This window comes from Lynx canadensis, chromosome F1 (assembly GCF_007474595.2).
Source record: "Lynx canadensis isolate LIC74 chromosome F1, mLynCan4.pri.v2, whole genome shotgun sequence".
NCBI classification, from domain to species: Eukaryota; Metazoa; Chordata; class Mammalia; order Carnivora; family Felidae; genus Lynx; species Lynx canadensis.
Genome location: NC_044319.2, coordinates 66,986,552 through 67,014,493, shown reverse-complemented (window position 1 = coordinate 67,014,493; position 27,942 = coordinate 66,986,552). Strand labels below are relative to the sequence as shown.

At 60.4% G+C, this 27,942-nt stretch overlaps 1 long non-coding RNA gene across 4 annotated transcripts; it reads right to left on the bottom strand.

Annotated features, from left to right (window-relative positions):
• Positions 1–5,108: 5,108 nt before the first annotated feature.
• LOC116737851 lies at positions 5,109–27,710 on the bottom strand. Of its 4 annotated transcripts, none has more exons than XR_004343128.1 (7): positions 27,648–27,710; positions 25,307–25,378; positions 13,775–13,873; positions 8,371–8,519; positions 7,640–7,756; positions 5,899–6,100; positions 5,109–5,375 (listed from the first exon to the last, which is right to left on the bottom strand). It is a non-coding gene; the product is annotated as an uncharacterized LOC116737851 (long non-coding RNA). The 4 variants fall into 4 exon arrangements; XR_004343126.1 differs by having other exon boundaries at positions 8,408–8,519; XR_004343127.1 differs by lacking the exons at positions 25,307–25,378; positions 27,648–27,710 and adding an exon at positions 20,408–20,463 and having other exon boundaries at positions 8,408–8,519.
• Positions 27,711–27,942: the final 232 nt, after the last annotated feature.

Below are 27,942 nucleotides of genomic sequence, written 5' to 3'. Positions count from 1 at the left end.
CGATGCACAGAGAGGGCAAGTGGGCACACAGCAGGTTGGCAGACCCACGCGGGCCGGGCAGCAGGAGTCCCTTGGGCACGTGCCCTCAGTAGGGGAGCGACCAGGCCACCACCGGCCCCTCACAGGGGCGGCAGCGGGCCCGCGTGCGCGGAGATGCTGCTTCTGCTTCCGGCCGGTCTCGAAAGGCCTGGGCAGAGCGTGGGGCACCAGGACCAGACCCAGGTGGCCTGGGTGGGGAAGCAAGGGCGGGCCAAAGGAAGGAAGAGGGGGACAGGAGGAACTGAAATCCCAGTCCTTCCTCCCAAATGAGGAGTCTTGAGGTTCGCTCTTGCCCTGGCCTTCGGGGTAAAAGACGCCAAAACGTTTTTCCCCAGCCTTGAAAAATGATGCAATAGTCGGGGTGCCTGGTGGCTCAGTTGGCTAAGGGTCCGGCTCCTGAGTGTGGCTCGGGTCGTGATCTCGAGGTTGCGTGAGTTCGAGCCCCGAGTCGGGCTCCACACTGATGGCGCGGCGTGTGCTTGGGATCCTGTCTCTCCTCCTCTCTGCCCCTCCCCTCTTGTGCTCTCTCTCTCCGTCTCAAAATAAATAAACCTTTTAAAAAGCTGCAATCATCACTATTTTAAATTCAATGTAATTGTTTCCGAATAAGTAATCTCTTCACCACACTCGGGAGCCACGGCGCACAGTAGGCAGTCCCCCTCGTGCCTCAGGGCCCACCCCCAGGTCCCTTCCAGAGACAGTTCACATCCCCGTTGCTTGGGGATCCCCCCGGAGCTGCTCTCCATCAGGGCCTTTACTGTCTAAACGTGAAGGGCCGCCGGCCCGCGGGCCACTCATGTAATTCCTAAGTGCGTGCTAGGCACCCCCTCGCCAGAGATAACCCTCAAGAGCGGGGAGCCCCGGATGGCGGGGAGCGGAAGACTTCTCCGAGGGGCCGGACAGGAGCGGAAGGGGTGGCCCCCGCAGAAGCGGGAACAGGCTGTGCAAAGGCTTAGCTGTGAGAGGCCCGCTGTGCGTCCAGGTGTCCAGCGTGGTTTTCGCAGGAGAGAGGCTGGGCCCTCGCGGAACCGGGCGTGCTTGGACCCTCAGCCTGGGGCCTTTCCGAGTCCACGGAGGGTTTGTCCATCTGTCCCTTCCTGGCAAGGGTGGGTGTGAAGGGAGCCGCCCCTGGTCAGCGGGACCCCCGCAGAGGCGCAGACAGGCTCTACTGTGGTCGCGGGGATTACCTACGTTATAGAGCATTTAGCACAGTGCTTGACAAGAGTCCGCCCTAACCATCCCCCGTGTTCACGGCGCCTCTGGTCGGGAGCTCAGCACCCTCTTTGCTCGTTTCTGGCCCGAACACCCTTGTCCAGCCCGGGAAGCCCCGTCAGGCTGCTTCCTCTTGAGTCCTCAGAAGGGAGGGCAGCAGGAGAGCCTGTGGGCGTGACCCCCGCGAGCCGAGGTGTGTTCGAGGTGAGGCCCCACCCCCAGGCCCCGCCCTCCCCTCCCCGAAGAGCCCACCCCCACTCATTAGAGCCCGGGCACAGCAATTGGGCAATTAGATCGCTAGCACAGCCCCAACCCACCTGCTCGTCTGCAAACGCCTTTTAATTGTAATCCCTTAATCTCCCTCAGATGGCTAGCGGGGCGGCTCTAGGGGCGTTTGCCCCAGCAGCCCTTCCCTCCCCCTCGTCCCCCAATTAAGGGGTCCCGTAGGCAGAGAGAGCGCCTTTCCCAGGCCTCGGAGAGCAACACCACGCCCTACCTCCCTCTCTGTGACAAGTGGCCCCAGATGGCCCTAGGCCCACCTGAAGTTCCCATGGATGCGGCTGAGCCCCCTTGGGCTGCGTGCCTCCTGCTTCAGCCTCCTCTTGGTGTCTCTGTGCTCAGGGAAGATTCCCCCCCCCCCACCTTTTCACAATGACGTCCACTTTCCTGTCAACCCACCCACGTCACCCTGTCCAGGCAGGTGGACCCTGACAGGACGCCTCCCTGCGGCAGCCCTCGAGTGACCTCCAGCTGCCCTCCGGCCTCCTGCCCACTTGGGCTCTGGCACCGTCGGCCGCAGAGGGGCGGCCTCTCTCCCTGAGCTTCGAGCAGGGCAGAGGCAGGAGGAGGGACAAGATGACCCAGCATGTGGCCCTGTCTGAAGCTGAGCCTGGACGAAACTCTTTCCTGGGAAAGTTCTGTCACTAATTGACTTGCAAATGCCTTGTTTGTCCCCAGATTCATAATTAGTGCGAAGGATTTCTAGGGCCCGTCCTGAAGGGGCTGTTTGGGGCAGCCTGCCTGCCGCTCTGCTCTCCCCTCTCCGAGGTCGGCTGGGCTGGGGGTGGGCAGAGCTGGGCACCGGTGCCCAGCTGCCGCCCGGCGTTCCCACGGCTCTGGTGCCAGCGTGTGAAAGGGGAGACGCGGGAGGCGCTGGGGCCGGGGCACCCGCCATCCTTCAGCCGGGCCCGGGGCCAAAGCCCTGAGGCTCCAGGAAACGGCAGGGCTGGGGAGCGGGCAGTGGCAGCGGGCGGGGGGCGGCTGGCACCCCCAGGAAGGAGAGCCCAGCCGGTGCCGGGGGGCTGGCATCGGCGGAACCTCCGGCGAGATGAAGGGCCGACAAGGGGCCTCTCTTCCCTGCCGCTTCCCCACAAAGGCCTTGGCTACCCCATTGGGTGGGGGGTGGAGGGGCCGGGGGCCGCCGGAGGAAGAGGAGAGGCCGTTCTCAAAGACACCCCCACTCTGGGCCTCTGCACCCCCAGGAAGGGGCCCTGGGTCCAGGCCCAGCTCGGGCTTGGATCTGCTCAGTGAGGACGGCAACCCTCCCAATCTCTCTGGCCTCAGTTTCCCCCACTGGGTTATCCCTGGCATCTTTCCTCAACCTGCTGTCCCCTTCCTGGTATCTGCCCTCAGCTACCCCCTCCAGCCCCCCACAGGCCCTCCCTGGGCCCGAGACCCAGCCAGCGCCCCTGGGCCGGGCCGGGCACAGCCCCCTAACCCTGAGCACTGTCCCCTTCCCCCGGGGCAGAGGGAACCGTCCGAGTGCCTGCCTGCCCCCCCGGAAGGAGTAGGAGGGTTCCAGGCTGTGGCTGCCCGCCACGGAGCTGGACGGGCCAGGGCCCCGCCATTGCAAACTGTGTCCTAGACGCGTCCGCCAGCCTGTCGGAGCCTCTCTGTCTGTGAAAGGCTCACAGGAGCATCGCCAGGACCCCAGGAGAGCCAGCGGACCTGGCGTGGAGTGGAAGATCAGCCCTTCCTTCCTGTCCTGCTCGCAGCTGTCTGCCGGGTTCTGTCATGGCTCGCCCCATCATCTCGGCCCGGCTCTCCCAGCCGTCCCTCTTGCATTCTCAGTTCTATCACCAGCTCCTTCCCCAGAACAGCCCATTTGCCTTGGGTCAGTCCTTCCCGAAGTCTAACCTACCACAGGTTGTCTCTCCCCAGCCTGGCCTCTTCCCAGGCTGCCCTGCAGCTGAGGGCCGGGGGTGGGCTGGGCTCTATGGTAACCCTGAGAAGAGAATGCCCTTTCTCCTCATCTGCATACAGACGGTCTCATCTGCATACAGACAGGCCTCATCTGCATAGCTCGGTGGGACTCTGAGAGCACATTCCGAAGTGTCCCGCCTGGACCCTCCCACCCCAGTGCTGGCATCCCTGTCGAAGGAGAGCCCCCACCCGCTCTGCCCCTGTCTGGGTCTGGGTCTTTCTGTTTCCAAAAGGCAGCCCACCCGGTCTGTCCCAGCGCCTTGCCTTCACCGGGAACCTCCTTTGCGAGCCGGGAGGCCACTGGCTGCCTCTCCCCGCACAGGGTCCCCAATACCCAGAGGAGAAGGGGGCTGTGAAGACTGGTGCTCAGGCCGGAACTGGGCACATCATGCTGACCCCAGGCCAGACTCTGTCCCTGTTCACCCCTCCTCCCCAGAGACTGACCCGGCGCGGGGTGGGGGGCTGCAGGGGGTCCTTGCAAGGCTGGACAGCATGGAGGGTCTCAAAGGGAGGGTTGGGAGCCTCAGAAGCACTAGCCAGGCCTGGGGGGTCCAAGCTCAGTCTCTTAAATAAGCCACATTTGTGATACAAATGGAAATGCCTCTTCCTGGCTGCATCCTGGGCCTGAGTCAGCCCTCAGAGACCCTGTCCTGGCGGGAGACCCTGGGGCTCTTTGGTGCGCAGGTGCAGGGAGCCTGGCATTCTTCCGACGGGCCCCCACCATGCTGAGGACCCTGGACGTAGCCCTTCTCCTCCCCGACGTCAGTTTCCTCTGTAAAATGGAGAGCTGGACTAGAGCAGGTGGCTTTAATGTGTCCCTTCTTCCAAGAAACAGGGTACAGGTGCCTAGCCAGCATTCTGCATGCAATTTCAGCAGATGCCAGCCTCCTCTGAGGTTCACCTTGACCTCAGGCTAGGAGTCCTGGCCTAGGGGGGGCTAAAAATGCTGTGGTCAGTGTTTAAATGAAAGCGGTGGGGGAGGCTGTAGACATATGTGCTTAGATGCATATGGACTGTCTCTGGGAGGACCCGGGGACCAGTGGTTGCTTCTTGGGACAGGAGGTGGGTGGCCGGGGACGGGGGTGGGAAGGAGACATACTTTCCCTTTGGTGCTGTTGAAAGTGTGCCATGCACACGATCTTAAGCCTTTTTATTTAGAAAAATTCCAGGTTTGGGGGCGCCTGCCCGGCTCAGTCGGTTAAGCATTCAACTCTTGATTCTGGCTCAGATCATGATCGTATGGTTTGTGAATTCGGGCCCCACGTAGGACTCTGCTCACAGCACGGAGCCCGCTTGGGATTCTCTCTCTCCCTCTCTCTCTGTCCCTCCCTCCCAAAAAAATAAATAAATAAGCTTCAAAAAAAAATCCAGGTTTCAAACTACAATTTGGGGAGCTGCTGGGAGCATCTGCCCAGCACTCTGAGCTGGGACTGACCAGAGCCTTGATGGCATTGCCAGGAGCCCTGGGACGGCTGAGAGAGGTGGAAGGAGCTGAGGAGGTCTTCACTGCCCCCCGCCCACGCCCACAGCGGGGAGTTCTGTCTTAGTGAGGCTCCCCTCCGCCTTCTGCTGCAACAGGGGCTCCCCCAGCAAGGGTCTCTCCGAGGGAGCCTTCCCCTCCCAGCCCTGCCCAGGTACATCACCACCACCCGGACTGGTTCAACATTCAGGAGTCTTTATTAGATCTGAGACGGGACCGCCATCTCAGAGGACTCTCAGCTCGGACGCCACAGGGACTGGGATGGACCAGGGTGGACAGCGGTGGCCACGGGAGCAAGGGTGGGACGAAGTCCTCTCCCGGGTGGCTCCGGGTGTAACGGGCAGCCCAGGCTGGAGCTGGGGTCTTGCCACTTCGATCAATCCAGGAGGGCTTCTCAGAGGGAACCCATGCCAGCTGGGTGCAATACGTCCTTCTTTTCGGTCTGAAAAGAAAAAAATGGCAAGAGTGAAAAAGGTTCTCTTTGGATGGAGACCTTAGCAGGAAGCAGAGGACAGAATTCCAGGGAGAGTGTCCAGCGGCCCTCGGGGCTCCCCTCCACCAGAAAGGCAGGGGGCTGGGGAGGGCTGAGACTGGGCGTGTCTTCCAGGAGCTCTGCCCAAGGCCATGACAGGGCGAGGGACTCAGGTCCCCAGCAGGGCTGAGAGGTAAAGGCCCAAGGGACTCGGCACCAGGTAGGGAACATGCTTCCGTTGGCCAAGGACAAACCTGGGAAGGTTTGGGTGATTTCTGCAGCAACTGTGGTCTCTTCTCCAGTCCCGTCTTCACCCCCAAAGACGGCCGGCCAGGCCATAGCATCCTGCGGCTTCCCACCTGCCGAGGGCTCCCTGCCCACGGGCTCCGCCCCTCAGTCACTCAGTGTGTTAGGAGGTGTTCTACTGGAGCCACGGGGAGGGACGCAGCCTGTGCGGGGGGACCCACCGGGCCCCATCTGAAGCCCAGCTTACCAGCCCCGTGACGCGGGGTGACCCACACATCCTTCGTGGGGCCCTGACTGCAGCTTTGCCAAGTGGGGGACAGAACCACTCCAGGCCTGGCAGCAGACTGACAGAGAAGACGGCTGCGAGAGGGCTCGCGTGAGCAAGTGGGTGTGGAATCGAGGTCAGCCCCTTCCTTCCTGGGGTGGGGGAGACCTAGGAGCCTCAGCACCTAGGAATGAACAGGACGAGCAGGGGCCACACAGAAATCTGCGTTAGGAGCACAACCGTGGCCACGGCCTCCCTCCCCTGCCCCGGCCGGAGTCAGGAGCCAGCAGCTTCGGGAGTCCCTGAGGTTCACCCCATCTGACTTCTCCAAGGGCTTTAAAATCTGAAAAGAGAGTCTCCGGAAGAGGAGGGGGGTCCGAGCCCCTGCGCTGCCCAGCTCCGCTCAGACCAGAAGGCCCAGCCTTACGTCCCTGCCTGCCCTACCTCCATTATCGCTCCCACCCCTGCCCCTAAACATGGTCTTTACAGGCCCCCCGACCTTGACTGGGGCGGTACCGTGGAGGGGTGTGGATGGGGTCTGCCTCACCCATTGTACTGGTAGCTCCCCAAAGGGAAAGACTTGTCTCCCTCGAACTTGGGCTCCTCGAGGCCTCCGACTTCCCCTGGCGCTCGTCCTGCCCCGGGCTGGCTCCCAGAGGCCCTGAGGTGAGCCGGCCAGTCCTAAGCACCCCCGCTGAGTCTACAGCCTCTCCCTCCACTGCTCACTGTCCCATTCCTTGCCCCAGATCCTCAGGCCGCCCGGGAGCCCCACGAGCCCCACGAGCCCCAGGCTGGCTAGATTTGGGGGACAACAGAAGAGAAGGTGCGTGCGGGGGCCTGGGGAGGGGTGGTGGGTGAAGCTCAGAGCAGGCTCTCCCCCGCAGGGGGGGGAGGAGGAGTCCAGACGGAGCAGGGTCTGTCGGCTCCGCCCTCCCAGCCCAGACACGGACAGCCAGCATCTCCTAGCAACAGTACAGTAGCAGGGGGCTGGGAAGGGGGGCTGGGAAAGCGGGGCGGGGAAACAATGATATCATAAATTATCCCCAGCCCCTCCCTGCCAGCCCACCCTGCCTCAGTTGAGAATGGCCTCCTTTCTCTCCCCACCTGCCCCTCATTGGAGATTCCCTCAGCAAAGCTGGCCCCTGCTCAGTGCCCCTTAGAGATGCCCCTCTAGGTCAAGGTGACCATTCTCTGCCTTGTGCTGGAGCTCCAGAGGGAGGGAATTCTCACCATCTCAGGATCTCTCAGGGACCCTGTTGGAACCTCCCCAGTGGCAGGAGCGGGGAGCCTGCCTTCCTAGGGGACTCCCCCCTGCTGAGGGCCTGAGAGACTAGCCCTTTCCGATGGCCTCTGGTTCTGGCTTTTCTCTTTGGGTGGGGATGGGGGCAAGGAAGGGAAATTCCAAAGCGTTTTGTGACACTGACTCCCCTTCTCTCAACAAGATTTTATTCATTCATTAATTATTATTATCATTGTTTTATTGTAAGTAGCCTCCACACCCAATGTGGGGCTTGAACTCATGACCCTGAGATCAAGAGTCGCATGCTCTACTGACTGGGCCAGCCAGGTGCCCCTCTGAACAAAAGATTGCAGACTTGTGTCCCCAAGTCTTTAAGGGGCACTCAGACCTCACCAAGGTACCCATGTGTGTTTCCCTAGGCCATCAGTTGGAGTCCACGAAGCCCAATAAAGTGACTAAAGCAGGTGACAGTCCATTCCTTACCTCTCAAATTAGCCATGTCAAGCCCAGGGTCAGAGAACTGGTACTTCAGCAGAACAGGTCTCAGTTAGACACTGGGAAGGACCTTGCAAGACAGAATAAGCAAGACCGTGGTGTTTCCTGGTTGGAGAGAGGAAAGGTCTGTCATAGAAACAAGAAACTGGGAACCTTTTAAATTGATCACATGGATGCTTTCTCTGCCGTATTAAATAACACATAGGGAGTACTTAGCATAGAGCCTGACGTGTCGTTGGCCCCCATCGTGGCCATTCTTATTGGATGGCTATCAGGAGGAAGGGATACATCGCTGGAGACCTACGTCCCATCCTCCAGGAACCCCATGGGAAAATCCAGATAGGAGATAGTGCCCCGAGTACAAGATGGCAGCCAGTTGCTATAGCAACAGAAGCAGAAGGAGTCCGGTTGGCTGTGGGGGCAGCGCTGGAAAGCCAGCTGGTGCCAGATGGACAAACCCGGCAGAAGGTAGCCCTGGCCGGGTGAGGCTCATGCCCCTGTGCCCAGGGCTCTCCCTCCATATGCCAGCCTCAGCCTGGTCCTTCCCTGCAGGCCTACAGGCTCCACTGCTATCAGTGGGGGTTGACGCCCAAACCATCCTTCCTCCCAGCTCTTGCTTGTACAACAAGGAATGACCGCTTCGAGACAAAAGCCCCTGTTGCTCAAAGTCTCCCTGGCCCATAGGCTGAGGGACCTCGGTAAGTCTGAATTCAGCTCACTCCTGACAATGCTGAGGAGCATAAGATCATCGGGGACCTGAGAGAGTCCTGGGCTGGGCGGCAGGGCTTGGAGGGACCACGTTGGGCTCATTCGCTGGAGCGTCACGATGTCCGGCTAGCGCTCCCTCTGGAGAACGACGAGATGCGGGCTGCGGGAAGCAAGCAGGGTTAGGACACTGTGGGGGACCCTCACCCCACCCTCGCTCTTCCCAGGGCTGCTGGACGGTGTCTACACCGGCCCTAAGGGGAAGCTCTTCCTGAGGAGGATGGCCACCAAGACACCTGCCTGCTTGAGCCCACGAGAGCTCTGGGCAGCGCCCGGAGCCCAGCCCCGCCCTCAGACAGGCCTTCATCACGGACTGCGAGTCCCTCCTGGTCCCCTCCTCCCCAGCGATCCGTGCCCTCATTTCCAAGCCGCAGAAGCCCTTCCAGACTGTCCCCACCTCAGTGGCCCCTCTAACTCTGTGTCCCTCTAGAATTAGCACTGTCCACCTGCACATGGCCTCACCCTCATTCACACCGACCCAACTGATCCCTCGGAGTAACCGTGGAAGGAAGTTAGGGTCCAAAGACAGTAAGTGACTTGCCTAAGGTCACCTAGCTAGCAAGGGAGGGAAGCCAGGGTCTCCTGACCGGCCTGTCTGATTCAGAGTCTACAACCGAAACCTCCTTCTGTTGTCCGTCCTGTGGATGGAGCCCTGCTATCCAATCTGTGAGCAGCCTGCAGCCCGACGAGGTGCCCGCTGCCACTCTGCTGCTCCCGGGGCCCAAAGCCACACACTCATTACCAGGAACAGTGTGCGCAACAAGGCGTTGGGGGCGGGGCAGGGGTCTATCCACACGCTGGCTGACAGCAGGCGGCACTCGGGTCAGGCAACGAGAGAGACCTTCCCGGGGGAGGACGAGACTGGGTGTGGAGTCTAAGGCAGCCTCACGCCTCTTTTTGGGCCCTGGCTTCCTTCTACCTTCCCAACACAGCCCTCCCCGAGCGAGCGAGCGAGCGAGCGAGCGGAGCGAGCGAGCGGGGAGCCCCGTGCAGGAGCTGGGGAGCCCCGTGAAAGGGCGGGAAGGGAGGCTAGAGGGGCCGGGGTGGAGGGAGTTACAGCAAGGAAGGAGGCGGGCAGGAGGACCCTGCTGCTGGGGGCCCCCGCGGGGCCCGACAGGACCGTGGAGAGGAGCCTGTCCTGGGAAGGTTCGGACAGGGCCTCACTGGCCTCACTGTGAGGCTCTGGCTAGGTGACACTGCGACACTGGCTAGGTGTCAGTTTCTCCATTTCCTTCCCAGATCTGGTTAAAGCCTGAGGCTACCCCTCAGCCCTCCCCTCCTCCAATCCCCTTCCACCCACCCCTTAGCCCCGGGAGCTAAGCCCCCTCACCTGACAAGGCCACTTCCGTGGCCACTCACAGAGAAGCCTTTGTGCAAAGGCTGGGCCTGGGGGAGGGGCGGGGGCCGGCCCCCCCACTTCCCTCTCCCCCTCCCCCAGTGGCCACAGCAGCTCCTCAGATGCCTCTCCAGCCTTCCACCACCTTCTCCAGGAAGGATCTCCCCGCCTGACAGCCCGCACCCCTTCCCGCACCCCGTCTCCCAGGGACTTTCCAGGACTGAGCCCCCTCTCTGCTCTTCAGTCCCCAGCGGCCCATCTCCTGTGCTGCCCTCGGGGCACCCGTGCTTCTCCCAGGGAGCCCCCACTGGCCTACCCACTGTGTAAGCGGGGGCACGCATGCGGATGGTGGGGTGATCTGGGGGAGGGGCAGAGACTCTTCCTGGGGGGCTCCCAGGCCTCTGTTCCCTCATTTGCAGAACTAAGCAGGAGCCAGTGAAACCTCCGGCTGGGCACTGGGCTAAGCAGGCATCTGGATGCGGTGTCCTTGTCCCTCCTGGGAGGGGCTGTGTGCTGCTCCCCGTCCAACACCCCCCCCCCCATACAGGGCATCTCTGAGGCTGTCAGCTAAGCACCCTGCAAGTCCAGCCCCCCTGCTGGGGCACATGAGGCTCTCTCGGTAACCAACTTCAGCCTCCGTGCCCCATCTCCTCCCAGCCCAGAGTCCCTGTGACGACAGCCCCGTCCCCTAGCCCAGCCTGCTTTTTCCTCCCTCCCCTCACATCAGCTGGCCCCTCACCACCGCCCACTCCCTCCCACCTTGGACTTGACGACCTCCTGCTCACCTGTCACCACTTGCCCCTCGGCCCCTCCAGGAGGCCCTCCCTGCCTGCCCGGCCCCAGGCTCCCCGGAGCCTGGCTCAGGTCTTCAGGACAACGGTCCTCCCGGTGTCCCGTGGTGCCTGTCCGCCCTCCCTGCCAGACTGCTGGTTCCGCAGAGCAGCCCCGAACCCCACCTCCGCCTTCACCCAGCGGCACTCGGCACACGCCTGTTGACGGAATGAGCCACGGAGGCAGGGGCCAAGCGAAAGGAAGGTGTGGGTGCGAGAGGCGCTGCCCGGGAGGAAGGGATGGTGCTCACGTGGGTGATGTGGAGGGGGAGGGACCCGAGGGCCTAGCAGTTTGGTGACACCGCAGGTGGAGGGGGGAGGCGGGAGCACATGCTGAGCCAGTGAGCACCGGGACCCTGTACCGCGTCTGGGGAGTGGCCACCTTGCGGTTTGGGAGGGAGGCTGGCTTCTTCGCCACCAGGGAAGCCAAAAGCACAGGAGTGCTCCCAGCCCTCCTTGCTGCTCGGGCCTGGGTGGAACCCAAGCAGGGGCACCTCTCCAGCCTCTGCCCCAGGAGCTAAGGGCAGGAGCACACACAGAGCAGTGAGGGGACAGATCTGGAGTTCAGAGAGGCCAGAACCTGTGAAGCGGGCAGGTTTCTAGAAGTCTAGAGCCCACGATGGCTGACGCGATAAACGTAGCAGGACCGTGGAGCCCTGGGGAGCACTCACAAATGAAGACCTGGAAGACTGAATGAGCAGAACCCAGGACGCATGAGCGAGGATGTAACAGGAGGGCCAAAGGCCACAGGAGGAGGCAGGACCGGGGCCAGCGGGCACTGCTCTGCAGAGGTCTCCTGGCCTGAGGTGGGGGTGGGCAGTGGGCCCTTGGCGGGGCCGTGGGTGGTCTCCAGGGTGTAGCTTCACAAGGGCCGAGACGAGGGAAGCCAGACCGCCAGGCTGAGCAGGGAAAACCTGGAGCTCCACCTCGAGGACACGACAGCCCTTCAAGGCCCCAGAGAGACCCTCAAACTGGCAGGCGGTCCTGCCTGCCCACACCTTACCCTCCCCCCAGTTCTCACCCCCCCCCCCAGTCTTTGTGCATCACCCAGTCCATAAGATCCTCCGTCAAGTCCTCTGAACACCGGGTGCTCATGGGGTCGGTGAGTGAACGGGAGGCCGCCCCACCAGCCCGGCTCCTGTGCCAGCCTCACTCTCCTCTGGGGCTGCCATGCCTCATCCCTCCCGTCCGCTCTCCCCAGTTCTACTAGCAAGGAGCCTCAGCCATGTTCCCGGCCAGCCAGCAAGTCCTTCCTGGGTTCCCGGGGCCTCAGCCCCCGCCACGTCCGTCCACCTGTCAGAGGCCGCCATCTTAGGGGTGCCAGCTGCCTCACATGGCGACCTCACTCGCCCTCCGCTTCCGTTCCCACAGCATTGCCTCCTACCCCTGCCTCTCTCTCTCTCTCTGAAGCCCGAGCCCAGCAAGGTGGGGGGCCAGGCTGGGGAGCCAAGGCCGGAGGAAGCAAGACAAAAAAGGACAGAAAAGCCGGCCCCTTGGCATCTCTCTTTGGCATCTGAGTCCAGCTCAGGGAGGGACGGCAGAAGGGAAGAAAGAAAGTAGTGTGAGTTTTTATTTCTGTCCTCTTCCTGCCACCTCCCCCCCCCACACACACACTTTGATGAAAACAAAATCTCTCCCCTTTTCTCTCTTCTCCAACCCCCTCCCCTTTTTTTCTGGCTCCTACCATGAGCCTCCTGGAATGCAAATGAGTTGTATTATGCAAATGTATGCAAATCAGGCTTAACGAGCGGAAGGAGGGGGCAGAATGCCTAATGAGTAATGGCGGAGGGTGGCAGGAATGACCCCCCTCCTCTTCTCCCGTTCCCACAGCCTGGAGGCTGGCTGGGGGTAGCAGGGTGTCCCTGGCTTCTGGGAAAGAGCAGAAAGAAGGTCGAGGCCCCATCACCTTAGAAGGCTGAGGATGGCCTCGGCTGTAGGTGAGGGACAGGAGAGCTTGAGGGTGGAGAGGGTTAAGTACAGGGGACTCCGGCTCCCTCGCACAACCTTCCCAGAGTCTCTGGATGCACCAGCCTCCCTGCCTGTGCGGCTCCAGTGCTGAAAGGAGGCTGGTGCTCATGCATGCCAAGGCTTGTGATTCAGAAAGGAGGATTCCCAAGGGAAGATTCCCAACCAGACCCAGGTTCTTCCTGGGGGTGGGGGTGAAAGCTGTCTCTCTTTGTGCCTTGGAAGGTGGGGGCTGGGGCGGTTGCCATGGCAACATAGCATGGAACACCCACCTCCCCAACATCCAGCCCCAGAGGACCTAAGAGTTGGGGGGGGGGCATAATAGACTGACACCCCCTGATGCCCCCACCACCTGGCACTGCCAGCCGGAGATGGCGGCATCACATCCTAGCGAGAATAGCCCCTTTGTTTCTGGGCTCCCGGTGTCGGAGGAGCAGGCCTGGGCACACAGAAGGGCCTTTCCCAGGCCCCGTTCCAGTTTGCGTGGCTCTTGCTGGCCTCTGGAGACTCCTTGTGGCCATCCGCTGGCCTCTGTGCCCTGGCAGATGGCTGCCCCTTTCCCCGTGGGCTTGCCAGCCACTGCTAGGTATGCCTTCCCCTGTGCTTCTCTCTGAGGCCTCCCCTGCAAACCTCTGACAGAGAGAGCAGTTGGGCCCACCTCTTCCCGGCCTGTGTGGACACCTCACACGCCCAGACACGTGCTCTGTCCCTTTCCGTGCAAGCACAACCTGTGACCCTCCCGACCAGCATTAGGCCTGCGCACGCACGCGAGTCAGGCAGGGAGGTTCCTACAGGACACATCAGACACAGTGGGCAGGGCCGGGCTGGACTTGAGGAGGCTGCCTCTGGGCATTTCCACCACCCAGCTGAGTGACCTTGGGCATGACTCTTCCACTCTCTTGGGATCTGTAAAATGAGGGATATAGGGCGGAGGCTCATCCTGGCTCTGGCTGACCTTACATGAGTTTAGGGTACACACTTCCCGCATCCACCTCTCATCCTTCCCACCGCTGCAACAGCACCCCACCCCCACACCGTTCAGTTCCCACTCCCCGAAGAGGACAGACCCAATTTCCTGGAGATGGAATGCCAACTGCCCTCAGCTTTTCCCTCTTCCTGAGACCCCGCAGCTGCCTGCAAACAGTCCCCACAGATTACAAAATCTAGAGACCGAGAGAAGACCCCCTCGTAAGCCTCCCAAAGGGGGCCTGCAGGCCGGCTACTCACCGCCCGGGAGCTGTCCGTGGTGCTGGCCGCGGCTCTGGCCCAGGAGTGGAGGAAAGCGGGCGGGAGGGTGACGAGCACCCACCCGCCCCAGGTGAGAAGCTAAAAGGAATAGAAGAAGCGGAAACATTGGGAAACAGTAAGCAAGGGCGCAGACACCCCCGAGGAAAGTCTCTCCTCTGGGAAGATGTCCAAATTGCCAGTGCTACTTGGGGGGAGGAGGAGCCCAAGGGTCCCTGCAACTCTGAACCTCACACCCCTTCATCCCGAACGACTTAAGGGTCATAGGTTAACTCAGTCTCCATCTGGATCCTATTTGGAAATCCACAGGGAGATACAGTCATCGTTCCTGCTCTTGGGGAAGAGCTCAGGTTGAGGTAGTTGACAGGGTACCGACCTCTAAATTCCATCCTAAATTCTAAGGTTCCTACAAGGAGTTTAGAAATAAGGTTGGGAAAGATGCATAGTTGAAGATACACAATCTGCTCAGTTGTATTATAACCATCAAGAGCTGGAGAGGAAAGGCAGGGAAATAGGAAAGGGCATGTGTGTGCCTGTGTATGTGTGCACAGGTGCATGTGTGTGTGTGTGTGTGTGTGTGTGTGTGTGTCCCAGGGAAGAGAGGTAAGCCTACATCGGTGGTTCTTAACCCTAGCTGCACATTAGAAACACGGAGAGAACTTTTAAATGATACCAATGTCTAGGCCTCAGTCCCAGATACTCTGATTTCATTGGCCTGGGGCTGGACCCCAACATCAGTTTTTTTTCCTAACGCTCCCCAGGTGGGTTTAGTGCATAACCAAGTTGAGAATCACTGGCCTGGAAGAAAGCACATAAGAAAAAGTATAGGGGTTGAGCCTGATGAGCTGGAGGGAGAGGGAAAGCCAGGGCCCCTGAAGAGGAAGGGAATAAGCAGGAAGGAAAGCATCTCCTGGGACCTCCTGGTGGCCCCAGGCCTGATCTGGATTGGAGACCGACTCAGGCATCGAGCTTGTCTCTTTGGTGCTGTGGAAGCTCATACCGTCCCAATGAGATGAGGCAGGGAGACGAACTGTGTCCCCATCCCAGGCCCTTGTGCAGAGACAGGGCATGGGTGCAATGACCCTGGGGGCATGCTGCTCCCCTTCACCCAGAAGGTCCCCAGGGAGGCAGTTGTAGAAGGTAAACAGCAACAATGGTCTCTTTCAGTGTCCAGATTCCAACCCTTCAGTCCAATTAGCAGACACAGCAAACAGCAATTCAGCTGCCTTCAGCCGCTGTCATAACAAACTCAGAGCAGCCTTAATGGGGGGATTAGGGCAGGAGGAGGGGGGTGTCACTCGGAGCCTTGGGAGAGCCTGGGTGGCAATGAAGGGCTCCCCTGTTTCTCCCAGCTCTCTCCCACCTGAATATGCAGCTACTCACCTTTACCTTCTATAACCCTGCTTCTCATTTTCCTCAAAGCTCCAAGAATGGTTTTCATACTTTTGTCTACTCTTTCACTCCAATGATTTTTAAAACATTAACCTAAATTCATTTATCCTGCAGGGAAGTTGGCACACCTGCCCCCGGATGAGCCAGCGCCATAACCCCCCATGATCTCTGAGGTCTTGATAGCAAAGGAAGGAAGGCGGAAAGGTCAATCTGTCCCCAGAGCATTAGGGTGGGAAGGTGGGGAATAAATAAATATCAGAATATCCAATTCCCAAACCTTGGGAATTGCAGACTTCAAGAAGGACTTCCAGACCCAGAAGAACGCAGAGGGGCCTATGCTTCTCTGGTGGGTTACTAGCCTTGGGAATTGACTTGGGGGTTGGGGTAGGGGTGCGGGCTGGGAGGCAAGAGGAGAGAAAACACCTCTTCTTAAAGTTGCTCGGTCTGTGGGGCGCCTGGGTGGCGCAGTCGGTTAAGCGTCTGACTTCAGCCAGGTCACGATCTCGCGGTCTGTGAGTTCGAGCCCCGCGTCGGGCTCTGGGCTGATGGCTCAGAGCCTGGAGCCTGTTTCCGATTCTGTGTCTCCCTCTCTCTCTGCCCCTCCCCCGTTCATGCTCTGTCTCTCTCTGTCCCCAAAATAAATAAACGTTGAAAAAAAAATTAAAAAAAAAAAGTTGCTCAGTCTGTATGCTGGTAGGCAGGTCTCTATTTGGTTGGTTAATTCTACCCAGTACCTAACCGGTCCTTAAATTTAACACCTGTGTTTTTTGTCACTCTGGAAACTTAATGGAATACACTTGGAGTTACCATTTACCCGTGCCACATTCTCTATCTCCATAACTCAGTTTACCAGTTGTAAGTTCTCTACCAGTAGGTGGTAAGATCCGTAAAGAACAGAAAACACAATGGCCCTTCTGCCCTTGTGGACTCTAGCCTCTTAACAGGCTTCTCGAAGGCTGTTCCTTCTCCCCACGCTTCAGACACTGCCTACCCAGGTCCCCAGGAGTCCCTCCTCAACTCCGAAGCTGGAAAAGGAGGAACTTCCTCAAGTTTAAATGTTGTGAGATCCTCAGTCAAGAACATACTGAAAAGCTACCCTGTTTGCATTCTGAGATCAACCGTATGCTTTCAAATCCTTGTTCCAAACCGTGGCCTTTAACCCTTCTGTACCCTGAGAATTACTCTCTGCGCATGGATACCATAACACATTACAAGATCTTTTACATACAATTCCTTGTCTGCTCCATGTAACAATCCTGAGCGCACATCTTCTTCTCCCCCTTATGTGAACATCCCATTGAAGCTCAGAGATATCGTAGCTGGTGAATGACACGCAGAAGCACAGACCCCCATTCAGTCACACAGGCCGTTTCCATTTCTGTCCCTCCCCAGGCTTGCTGATGGTGATGATGCTTACGACTGGAGAGACCTTGCAATGCCTCGAATTGGGGAAAAACTGACCCAGGTGAGGGTGTGAGTGATCATGTAAAACTTGAGTCAGATACTGAGGAGAAAATTGCCTTTGAACTCTGGGACTCAGAATTCAATAGGAGAGCGCTGGAATGAGGGCAGGGGACCGAAATGGGTAAAGAAACCAGCCTAGAACTTGGTTCCCAGTAGGAATGGGTGGATGTTGCAAGATCTGAAGAATAGAACTAAAAACTCGTGGACACAGACAGAAGTGTGTTGATAGCCAGAAAGAAATTTTCTAACCGGTAACCGGTGAGGCCCTTGTGAACCCCTTTCAAGCGAGGCCCCTGCACCCCCACTCCACCAGTGCTCCTAGCGGGTTCAGCTGCCATAAAGGTTGGGGGAGGCAGGCAGCAGGACTCCGTGGTGTCACGGCGATGTCTGCATTTCGAGGAGCCTCCCGGATCCCAGAGCGTCTGTTCCTCCGGTGGACTTAAACCTAGGTGCAGCCAGGCATCCGTGATCTGACAGCCCAGCCTCCTGCCCACGGGGGTCGCACACCCCGAGCCTCACAGCAGTTACTGAGTTTGTCACCCTCATGAGCAGACACAGCCCCCGGCACAGCCACCCACCCCTCTCTCCCGCAGCCCTGCCCACACACCCACGCGCACCACCACATGTACGAGTAAGGCAGGCAGCACGCACTCACCCCCACGTCCCTCCCGGCCTCCGTCCCCTCTCCTCGGAGATCCTTGTTCTGCAGGGTGTAGGCCCTCCACCCGCCAGCTTCCTCAGGCCTCCGTCCTGTCCTCGTCCTCCTTCGGAGACCCTGTGGTCAGACGTGCTAATGAGGCCCCACGATAACAATATAAACCCACTGTGGTTAGAACAGAAGTTGGAAGTCTTGTGCGCATGAGTCTCAGCAGATCCAAATACGCATTTCCAACCAGCTGCAAGAAGAGTTAAAAAAAAAAAAAAAAAAAAAAGCACCTGTCTTTCTCGAGCTTCACCTTCCTCCTCGTCCTCCTTCCCCTCCTCCCCCGGTCACAACCAGGCCCGAGGCTCTCTCCTTTCTCCTCTCTCCCGGGCCTTCCCTTTCCCTGCTGCGCTAATCCCCTCTCTTCTGATACATCCCCACCTTACCTTCCAGTCCTTCCCCTGGGGGTTTGAAACTACGGAGCGACATTAGCCACGCACGGGGGTCTATGGTTCCTCATCTGTAAAATGGGGTTAGTGACAGCTACCTTACGGCATCTGAGGATCCAAGAGAGGCTCGTAGACGGAGGCTGTTACCGGGAGGTGTGGTGTGGTGTTAGGGACTCCCGGTCCCTGCCTGAACCCGCTCTCTTCTCCCTAATCCTGTCTCCGCTGCCCCCTCCGAAAACACCAAATTCCAAACAGCTGAAAAAGGGAGAGGCGAGAGGCGGTTCATCTCTCCTTCCTCCAGATCTCCGAAGGGAGGAAACGTGTGCCCCAGGCCCTCTGAAGCCTGACTGTTTCCGTTCGGATTCCCCAATATTTCTCCCACATAATATGTAATTGAATCATAATCTCCTAGCTGTAAAATCATTTCCTGGAGGAAGCTGTAAATTTACACCGGGAACTGGACAGTACAAGGTCATTTTGTCCAGTTGTCCCGCGTTCTGGAAGGCCAGGTGGTGGGGGGTGGAACGGGGAGATAAAAGCAGCAAGGCCACTTCTAGTTTTGTTTCGTTCACTTTTGTTCTACCAAGTCACTCTGGACCACTCTCCTCTCAGCTGCACCCAAACACTTTTGCTTAAAATATTTAGGTCAGGCCAGATAAATGGATTCTTTTAGGAAAGGCCCTGATTAATCTCTCTAATTCTTTGCTTTCTCTGGGCAGCATAAATACTAAGCTACAAATTCCTTTGTGTTCGAGCTCCTCCAGGCTATGTGCTCTTGGAGATGATTTCTAAGAGCCAGGATGGCGTGGGAAGGTGGGGTGCCCTGAAAGACCCCAACTCAAGCCATTTGGTCAGTGAAGACAATGCTGGCACGAGAAGCTTTTCAAGACACCAGACTCAGGTCCTGGGTGGGAAGGAGTAACGAATACGGAAGCGAGGAGGCTGAGACACAGCGAGCACCCCACCGGCCCAGAACCCAGGCTGTACCTCCCGTTCAACCTCCCCTAGTCTCCACCTTGCCATTCTCAGCTCCCAGCCCAGCTGGGTAGACCTATGTGGCTTCAAGGAACCGATTTAAGCAAAGACCCTACTCTTTCCTTTTCTCCTTGGGGGGGGCGCTCCCCCAAAGCTCCCACCCCAGCAAGAGCTGTGGATAAGCCAGCGCCCCCGGGAGAGGCCTGGGCCCGGAGCCTGAGGCACTGTCCCAAATAACCCTGCAACCAGATTTCAACAGATCCCTCCCTTGGAGTGGCTTCCCCCCTCCCACCACCCCCCCCACCCCGCACTGACCCACTCCGCAGACGGCTGGCCGGGGATGGGGGGGGGGAGACGCCCCATCCTGAGTAACCACCCCGCCCCTTTCTCGCCTTCCCCCACAGAGCACCCGGCTAACGTGAGATCGCGCGGCGCCTCTGCGCCGCCCGGGGTTGGGGTGCGGTCTCGAGGCCCGCGGGCCACCGGTTCCTCCTCTCGCCCGCGCGGCCCGGGGGTCCTCGCGCCCCCAGCCCCTCGTTTAGCCCGCCCCCCGCCCGTCCGTGCGGCCAGCTTTCCCGGGGCCCTCTGCGCAGTGTATGGGGTTATTTTTACTTTCGGTTATCTAGCTTTATGAAGACTCCACACCACTCATACAGCTAGATAACCAAAGATAACAACCAACCCCGCCTCCTGGCTGCTGCCGCTGCCTCTTCCACGCAGCCTCCCGGCCGCCGCCGCCGCCGCCCCCGCCCCCGGACGCCCGCCGGTGGAGGTGGGAGAGGGCACAGGGGTGGAGGTGGGGGCGGAGAGAGAAACGGAGCCCAAGACGGAAAGGGACCCGGAGTACAGGACACAGGCACCACGGACACCGAAAAGGGCGTGGGAAGGACGCGGCGCCGGCGGCGTGGAGGCCCAGGGATCGCCCCCGGACCCGAGAAGCTTCGAACGCCCGGTTTCCCCAGCCGAGCCAGAAGCGCGAGTTCGGCGGGTCCTTCCGCACGAAGAGGGACTCGCGGGCTTTCGCGCCACCCGGGAAGACCGCAGGGACCGCGGCGGAGGCCTCGGCCAGCCCACGGGGTCCCCGCCGCCCTCCCTTGGAGGCTGCGGGGCGCGCCCCACAGCCCAAGCCTCTGCGTGGGAGCCGCGGGGACCCCCAGCTCACCAAGGGCTAGAACCCCGCTGCCCGCTGAAACGAGGTGGGGGGGGGGGCGAGCAGCGAATCATGGGGGAAGCCCCGGCAGCGTCCCGGCAGGGAACAGGAAATCCCGGCAACCGGGAGGGAGGCAGGCTGGTGCGGGGTGGGCGCCCCCAGAGCCTCCCAAGCGCGCCTCGGGGAGAGAAGAAAAGGGCAGAGACCCCACCCGGGAGGGGTTCCGGGAGAGCACGCACGAGATGGGGCAGGCGGTGCAGGTGAGCGAGCCCCAGGCCCCACCGCGCCCCCCCCCCAGAAATGGCTTTGTACAAAGAGGTCCACAAAGCCCCCAAGGCTGTGAAAATGGCCGGGGGCCCGAGGCGGGAGGTGCCCCTGGGGCTTGGCGGGGATTCCGATCGAGAACGGGAATCGTCACGGAGGTCCCGGCGGGCAGCCCGGAGGAGGGTGTGGGGCTCGGCCGGCCCCTCTGGGCGGGCGCGCCGGCACGCTGGACGCTGGCGCTCGCCCACCTGCGGCCCCGAGCCGGCCAGGCCACTTACATGGAGCCCAGGGCGCCCATCGAGCTCTCCCGCGCCGTCCTCCCGGCGCGTTCCCGCCACGGAGAGCCGCGGCCCGGGTCCGGGGCGCCAGGGCTCATCGGGCGCGGGGTGCAGGCTCCTGCGGGTCTCAGCCTCCGCCGAGCCGCGGCCAGCACGGCCGGGCGGGCCTCGCCTCCCCAGCTCCCGCCTCCTCGGCGGCCGCTGCTCTGGCCCGGGCGCGCTCCGGCTCCGGACTTTTCATTCATCCTTTCACGCTCCCTCCCCAGGCCAGCCTCCGATTGGCTCCGCCACGTCTGACGTCACCACCTCGTCTCCCCGCCGGCCCCGCCCCTCCCCTGCCTTGGAAGAGCCGGAGCGCGCAATTGGGGCGCCCCTCCCCCCCCCCAGAAAGGGGTGGGGGAGGAACTACTACCTCTGTGTGCGGATTCCCGGCCTCCTGCGGCCTCACCCACCCCGAGACCCGCCTGCCATCTCCCATCCGCTGCCATTTGGGGTTTTGATCTCAATCCTCCCTCTTTCTGGAGGTCCTACATTTTCCACTTGGGCCCCAGACACGTTGCACCAGGTCTGGGGGTGGGGGTGGGGGCAGAGACGGGAAAAGAGATCGGTGAAATATCAAAAAGAACCAGATAACTGGAGATTCTCCCCCCACCTGCCGCCTCCGCTCAGGATATCCTTTGTGCTTGTGTTCTGATCCCTTCCAGACTGGGATCCTAACCTTTCAGGACGGGCGGAAACCTGTCTTGTTGGTTTTCAACCCCAAACAGGGAGGGAGAGATTCTGGAAGTTAGTCTGAGCGAGACAGGGCCTCCCTCTTTGCTGTGCGGGGACGGGCATCTCTCGGAACCTGCTCGCTGCACCAAGCTTCCAGGTGGAGGAGGCTGGAGGGTCCCAGCTGGCATTAACCCGGGCAGCATCCACAGATCTGACCCAGCCACGGAGGCCCTTGCCACCGCCTTCTCTCCCTTGCCCTTCCTGGTGCGCCTCCAACGGCGAGCCCTGCGCCCCCACCTCCGCTCCAGCTCCGGGTGTCTGGAGAGCTGGGGTTTGAAGCTCCGGGCTTCCCTGACCTGGCTCCCCATCTGGCCCAGAGAATCAGAAAACGCAGCGTCCCAACCCGGGGCAGCTCGCGTCTCCCCGCAGGGGGAGTCCGGATTCTCCCTGCCTGGCGGAGCTCTCTGGGAGAGCTGCGGGGCCCTAGCTGAGTCGCGTTGGTCCTCGGCTCTGCGAACTCCCTTCCGGAGTTGTCACGCCCCTCCAACCACGTTACTCTCGGTCCCTTTGCTAAAAACTCCTACGACTTACATACCTAGAGCCTGTGTGTCTGCTTGGTAAGGGCCGATCCCTACCACCTGCCGTCCTTGAACGCTATGCCAACAGAGGAGTGCTCCGGGGGACCTGGGGTCTCCCCAGCAGGCCCAGCCAGACTGCTTTATCCACTCCAGGGCCTCGCCTCTCTGCACAGTCTAGGACAAAGCCGAGCCTGAACACTATTCGCCTTGGTTAGATGCAAGCCAGTGGCCAATGGGTTTCATTTTATGCACCCCTCAAAGGTTGGAGAATGTCTGAATAACCACTACATTATTGTGAGGTGGGGGACATTTCAAAATAGGATAAAGGCCAGGGGCCTGAGTTTCCCTACCCAAGCGGCAGTATGGGGCTGATGCAGACAGCCTGATTTCCCCAAGTCTGGGGACTGTGCTTGGCACAGCTTTTTTTTTTCCCCCTCTGTCAGCCTCCAGAGGGTCTCAGGACCCTTACCTAAGGGAAAGGCTTTCTAGAAGCTTCCACAGCATCAATTCTTTACCCTCTCAGAACTGGGAGCACAGCAGCCAACAGTGGGGAAAGAAGAAAAGAGGTCAAGTGCCCACTGCCTGCTTTTTCTGCCTGCCCCTCCCAGGTGCCCCTCGAACTCAAAATGGAGCATGGGGGGGGGCGTGCACTGGGGTCTCTGTTGCCCCAGTTCAGTTGCAGAAAAGTGGAACCTTCCCCAAACACTCACAGATAAACCTACCCTAGTGGCGTGCTGCTAGACACACTCCTTAAATGCACCCTCCAAAACAGGCCCCAGAGAAACTATAGGCCCCTCCAGCCTTCCAGCTTCCCACCTACAGACCTCCCCCAATATTTCTAGGTACACGACCTCACACCCCCTTCTAAGATACCCAATACCCTCCAGACGTTCCAGTAACCCTCAATAGGGCCTACACTTCGCACACACACACCAGCTTCCCCTACAGATATTTCCGCATTCGCCCCCACCCTCCCCGCAAGGTCCCTTAAAAGCACCTTAGGCGAACTTACTCGGCCTCCCAGCCCCCTCGCCCAGTGCCTGCGAGGCCGGGGCGGCAGGTGGGAAAGAGCTGGCTCTCCCGCTAGCCAACAGGCTCTGCTCCGTTCTCTTCTGTCACCAATGCCAGCGGGGCCCCTCCCCTCCGTGGGCCCAGGCTTAGCCCCACCCCCCCCTTACCCCAGAGCCACCCAGCAGCGCTGTGAGCTAGGAGTGGGGATCGGCATGAACCTTCCTTCTCTTTCAGCCACTGCTATAATTTTGTGGGGGTAGGGGAGGTAGACACAGAAAGGTTTCTTTGCCCCGTGGAGAGCCCCCACCCCCACCCCTGTTGGCCAACATCAGACTCAGCTGGACCTTCTGAAGAACTGAGGTCTGGGAAGAAATGGGTACATTTCCCAATCTCCCCCAAATAGCTAGATAAAGAGCTAGGTCCTCTGCCTCTTGCCGTGGGTCCTACAGAAGCACCTCAACCCCGACAGCATCCACATTTAAGGAGTCCCCCACAAAAGAAAATGGAGATTAGTTTAAGTCGGAATCACCCTATCTGTCCAGATTCCGGATGAAGCAACGTTCTGTTCGGTTTTGTGTGGGCAGACTCGAACTCCCAGGGCTCACGCTCAGGGGTGGCGGCGAGTGCGGTCCCCTCGGGCTCATTCCCAGGGGCACGGGGCTGTAAGCCTTGAGGGAAGCAGAGACACCCCCCCCACACACACCTCCACTGGCACCTTGGCCGGGCTTGGTTTGCACCGCCAGCGCCCGCATTCCAGCTTCCGAAAGGAAACTACTTGAAGGGGAGCAGAGGAGACCACCCTCTGGGACAGAGGCGACGTCACAGCCATTCATTGGGGTCTCGGGGGTCTGACACCGGGTGGGCGCCCAGGAGTGACAGCCTGCACCTGTGGGTGCGCCTGCCAGTCTGGGTTTGCTCTCACGCGCCGTGGGTGGAGAGGGAGGGTGTTGCCAAAATGCGTGTCCCGAGTGGGATCCGCGTGGGAGGGGAGGGGTGGGGCCACCTCGCCGCGTGTGTCGGCTCCTCTGGCCGCGGGGGACCCTTCCGCCATCTCGGACCGGTGGCAGCAGGCCTGAGGGAGGCGGCCGCTAGAGCAAGAGGGGGCCTGAGGTCCCCTTTTGCTCGGCCTGTCAGCCTCAGTCTCCCCAAAAAGGCCTCCACCCCCAGCCCACAGCACTTTCCACTGTGGTGGCTGTTCTAGAGCCATGGCCTGCAGACCCCACCCCCGTCCTTCCAGGGAGATTCTGGGGGTGCTGGGGGGAGAGCCCCCCAAGTCCCTGGCGTTGATCTGAGGGTGGAAGTGTCTCAGTCAGCTTGGAGCCTGTCCCTTGCCAGCGCCTGCCCCACCCCCATCGCCACGGTCCCCGTCCCGATGCCCACCCATTGTCTGTGCCTGAAGAGCCCACGTAGAGAAAAACATGGCCTCGACTGTGCTCTCGGGATGCAGCTTTTGGACAGATTTTGATACTTTGGGTCCAGAATACATTTCGGCGTTAGGCCACGCTCGTGAAATATTCAGGTGATTAAATAAAAAGCCTATTTTTTCTTTGTCTCAGTTACCAGAGGAGTTTGCCTTGAGGACACAGATGGAAGCTGCGGTTGGAGGAGGTGGGTTCAGGTATTTATTTCTGCCTTTTAAGTGCATCCTTATCATGAACATTGCCACCCATTATCCTTTTGCTGTGGAGTATTTGCATTGTCTGTGGGATGGCGACTCGGAAAGCAAGAATTGGCAGGAAAAGAAATGCTGACGCTCTGGGGGACACCAATCCGTCTACCTCCATAAGGGCAGAGGAGGTTTGAGGGCCTGGGGACGCAATCTGGGGGATCCTGTCGCTGGGGCTGCCGCCCTTCCCTGCCCCCAAGACAGTGTTTTTCTCGTGGTGAGAGGCCAGCCTGAGAATTCCCCCGGCCTCTGTGAGCGCTGCCCCCTCCTGCCCCCGGTCCTCCCTTGAACCCACAGGCGGTGCGCTCTCCCGCTCGCCTCCGAGCCCTAGGGAGCCGGGGAGGTGAGGACACGGAGACAGAGATAGCAGAGGGTCCACCATCCGCAAATGGCCTCCTTGAGGGGCAAAAGTGTGGGTGTGTAAGGCGCTGTGCCTGCACACACACGCACAGAAGCCTGGGCACACGCACAGGCAAACGCCAGGGTATGGCCTCGGCCCTCCCAGCAGGAGCGTCGGATGCTTCCCGGAGGCATACACCCTCACGTGCCTGCTTCCCAGATCCCGCTCAGCACAACCCACACCGCTCTCCTCTCACCTGTCACCAGGTACAGACATCTCCGCGCCTCCCCGGGCTCCCCCGGCTGCCGCCCTTAGGAGCCGCTGAGAGAAGGGGAAGGGCCCCCTGAATCCCCAGGGCCTCTCCTCCCTCTCGCGGAACTGGGCGCAGGGGGGCCCCTCATTCCCTCGCTCCCTCCCATCATCGAGGCTCCACAGGTCTTGCTGCCACCAGCGTGGAGCAAAGTCAGAGCCCACAGCTGGAAGAGGCAGGGTGACCTGACGAGGTGGGGAGAACGAGAGGACACAGAGGCCATACAGGGCCAGCTCCCCTGCCCGCCCCTCCATTGAAAGCAAACAAATAAGATAAATACCCTAAAAGCCAAGGTGGTCGCCCACGATGACGGTGACACCGGACCGAGGCCGCTGCTTCCGGACGCCCAGCCCTGTCAAGGAGGAGAATGTGAAGGTTACAGTCCTGGAGTGGCCCGGGTTCTCTCCGTCGCCCCCGTCTCCCTGCCACCCTCCCCCCTCCCATCTCTCCCTCCTCCACCGTCCTGCCCTCGTCCATCACCAGCCCTCCGGGCAGCACAGGGCGGCAGCTGGGAGAGGAAAGCCTAGATGTGCAGGAGGGCAGGGCCCTGGGCAGCCCGGGGACGCTCCAGCCCCAAGCTGCCTGGACCCCGTGTCCTCAGCCCCCACGCACAGCCTGCTGTGCCTCCGTCCGAAGCGAAGCAAGGGCCCTCGCTTGCTCGCTCGTCCCGGAGGAGGAGCCCCTCGCCCAGCCGGACACTCTCTCCTCGCAGCCCCCTCCGCTCAGGACAGAAGGGAAGACCCCGGGGGCAAGCCTCTGTTCTTCCGTCCAGATCCGACCGCATTACAAGCTGTAAAGCTCCCTGACCTCAGGATATCGCGGGGGAGCTTTCTAGAGCTCCTATCCGCAGGAGCCGATCCAGGAGCTGGCCTCCCCTCTCCTCCTCTGCTCCCCCCGGCTCACACACACAAGAGGTGAGAATACAAAGCAGCTTTTTCATTTCGATGTTGGGTGTGGAACCTACTCTCCCGGCCCAGTATTTTGCTTTCGGGCTGAATTTTTATTTAGGGGAATGACTCGGGTGACCCGGCTCCTAAAACACTAAGGGAAGTGTATTTGTGTGTGCGTGTGGGTGTGTGTGCGCGCATGTGTGTGTGTGGGTGGGTGGGGGGGTAAGGTGGTGAATCCTTCTGCCTCAAACTCAATTCCACAACTTCCTCACCTTCTTTTTTTAATCAGGAAGATAATCTACCTTAATGCAGAGGAAATCATAAAAAGGAAGGCTAGGGGTCAGGAGTAAGTCTTACCTCCAAGCCTGATTTCTAGAAGGAGTGCTTGGAATGCCCCCCCTCGCTCCCAGCCTCAGCTCTGCCAGCCCACCCGTGCATAAAGGGATGTTTCCTCTGAAATGATCCTCAAGCCAAAGAGGCACTAACCCTCCAGCTTGCAGACCCCCTGGAAAACGGACACAGACACAGCTGGGGGCCTCCGGCTCCTTCCGCCCTCATCAGAGAGAGTCGTGGGGTCCCTGTGTGTGCCTCTCCCTGCTGAGCCCTGCCCTGCACCCCACCCCACCCCCAAAACATACACACAGCGCCCAGGCAAACACGGTGACAAGGTCCGTGCTCGGGGGTCATGGAGCGTGTGTATGTTTGGTGACCCACAGCCTCGGCTTCTCCCAGAAATCTGGCCTCTGGGGGACCAGAAGTGGTCTGGGGGCCTCCCGCCCCCACTGCCCCACAGTGGTCCCAGCCTGCCCCCAGGAAGCCCCGTGCAGGTGGGGACACCAGTGCCTTCTGTCTACATCCCCTGGCCCTTCTGAGAAAACAAGAGATTAAGGACGGCATCAGATGGGGCAGGGGAGGGGATGGGGAGGGCTGTTACCCCTTCCTTCCCCAAAGCTCGGGCCCCGACACCTCACTTGCCTTTCGGCTCCCCTCAGCCCCTTTCCCACCTGCCAGCTCTTGGGAAAAGCGGGGACGAAGGGGGAATTGAGTTAATCTAGATCCTACAAAATGCTCTTGGATTTTTTTCCTAATTCTGGTCTCCCCCTGTGTGGGAACGTGGCTCCTTTGCCCCCTCGTGCCCCCAGCCCCTCAGACTTGGTCCTTTCCTAAGAGCTGAGGTCTGTAGGGCGGAGAGGCCCAGAGCCAGGAAAGGAAAGGTCAGGAGTCCAGACACAGAACCATTTTCTCTTCCCTCCCATCCGCACTCCGCTCCCCTCCCGCCCCTCCTCTGGTACCGGCATTAAGATGTTGGCCGTCTGCTGGAGAGAGGGAGGGGCAGATTAATGGGATCAGTAGCACCGTGACCCTAAAGCTCCCCTGAATCCCATTGACAAACTTGGTGAGCTGTCTCGCGGTCGCCCGGGGCGAGCGGAAGGAGGGCCCCCCCACCCCAGGCTCTGGAGGCGGGGCAGGGCCGCTGCCTCGGCTCGCTGCCCTGGGCGCCCCGGACCCAAGAGGGGAGACCCCGCTCTGCCAACCACCCCTGCACGCACCCGCCCCACCCCTTCTGGTCCCCCCCTTAAATCTTTTATCAGCCTTTCCTTTCTCTGATGATCGCGCCCGCCTCCATTAGCCATTGGGCCAGGTGGGGCGCCCCGACTGATTTCAGGGGATCCCACCCCACCCCAGCCCGCACGGCCGAGGCGGCAAGGACCCTCTCCCATGGCCACTCACCCGGCTTCTGGGAGGAGGAGAGGCGGCTCGGTGGCCCCTGCCGCCCGCCCGACTGCCTCTCTCGCGGCTCCCAGCCTCCCGTGGCGCGGGGGTGCGGCCCGGTGACGGTGACGTAGCATCGGTCCGTCCATTCAGGAATTCCGCTCGCCTCGCTCTTTCTTTCTCCCGCTGCTCTCCCTGGAAGGCAGCAAAGAGGGGGTGCTGCCCCTGTCTGGAGACACCACGGCCACCGAAATGACAGCCCGCCCGGAGGACGCCCCCTCCTCTCCGGCTCCCATGCCTGTGTGGGAAGGGG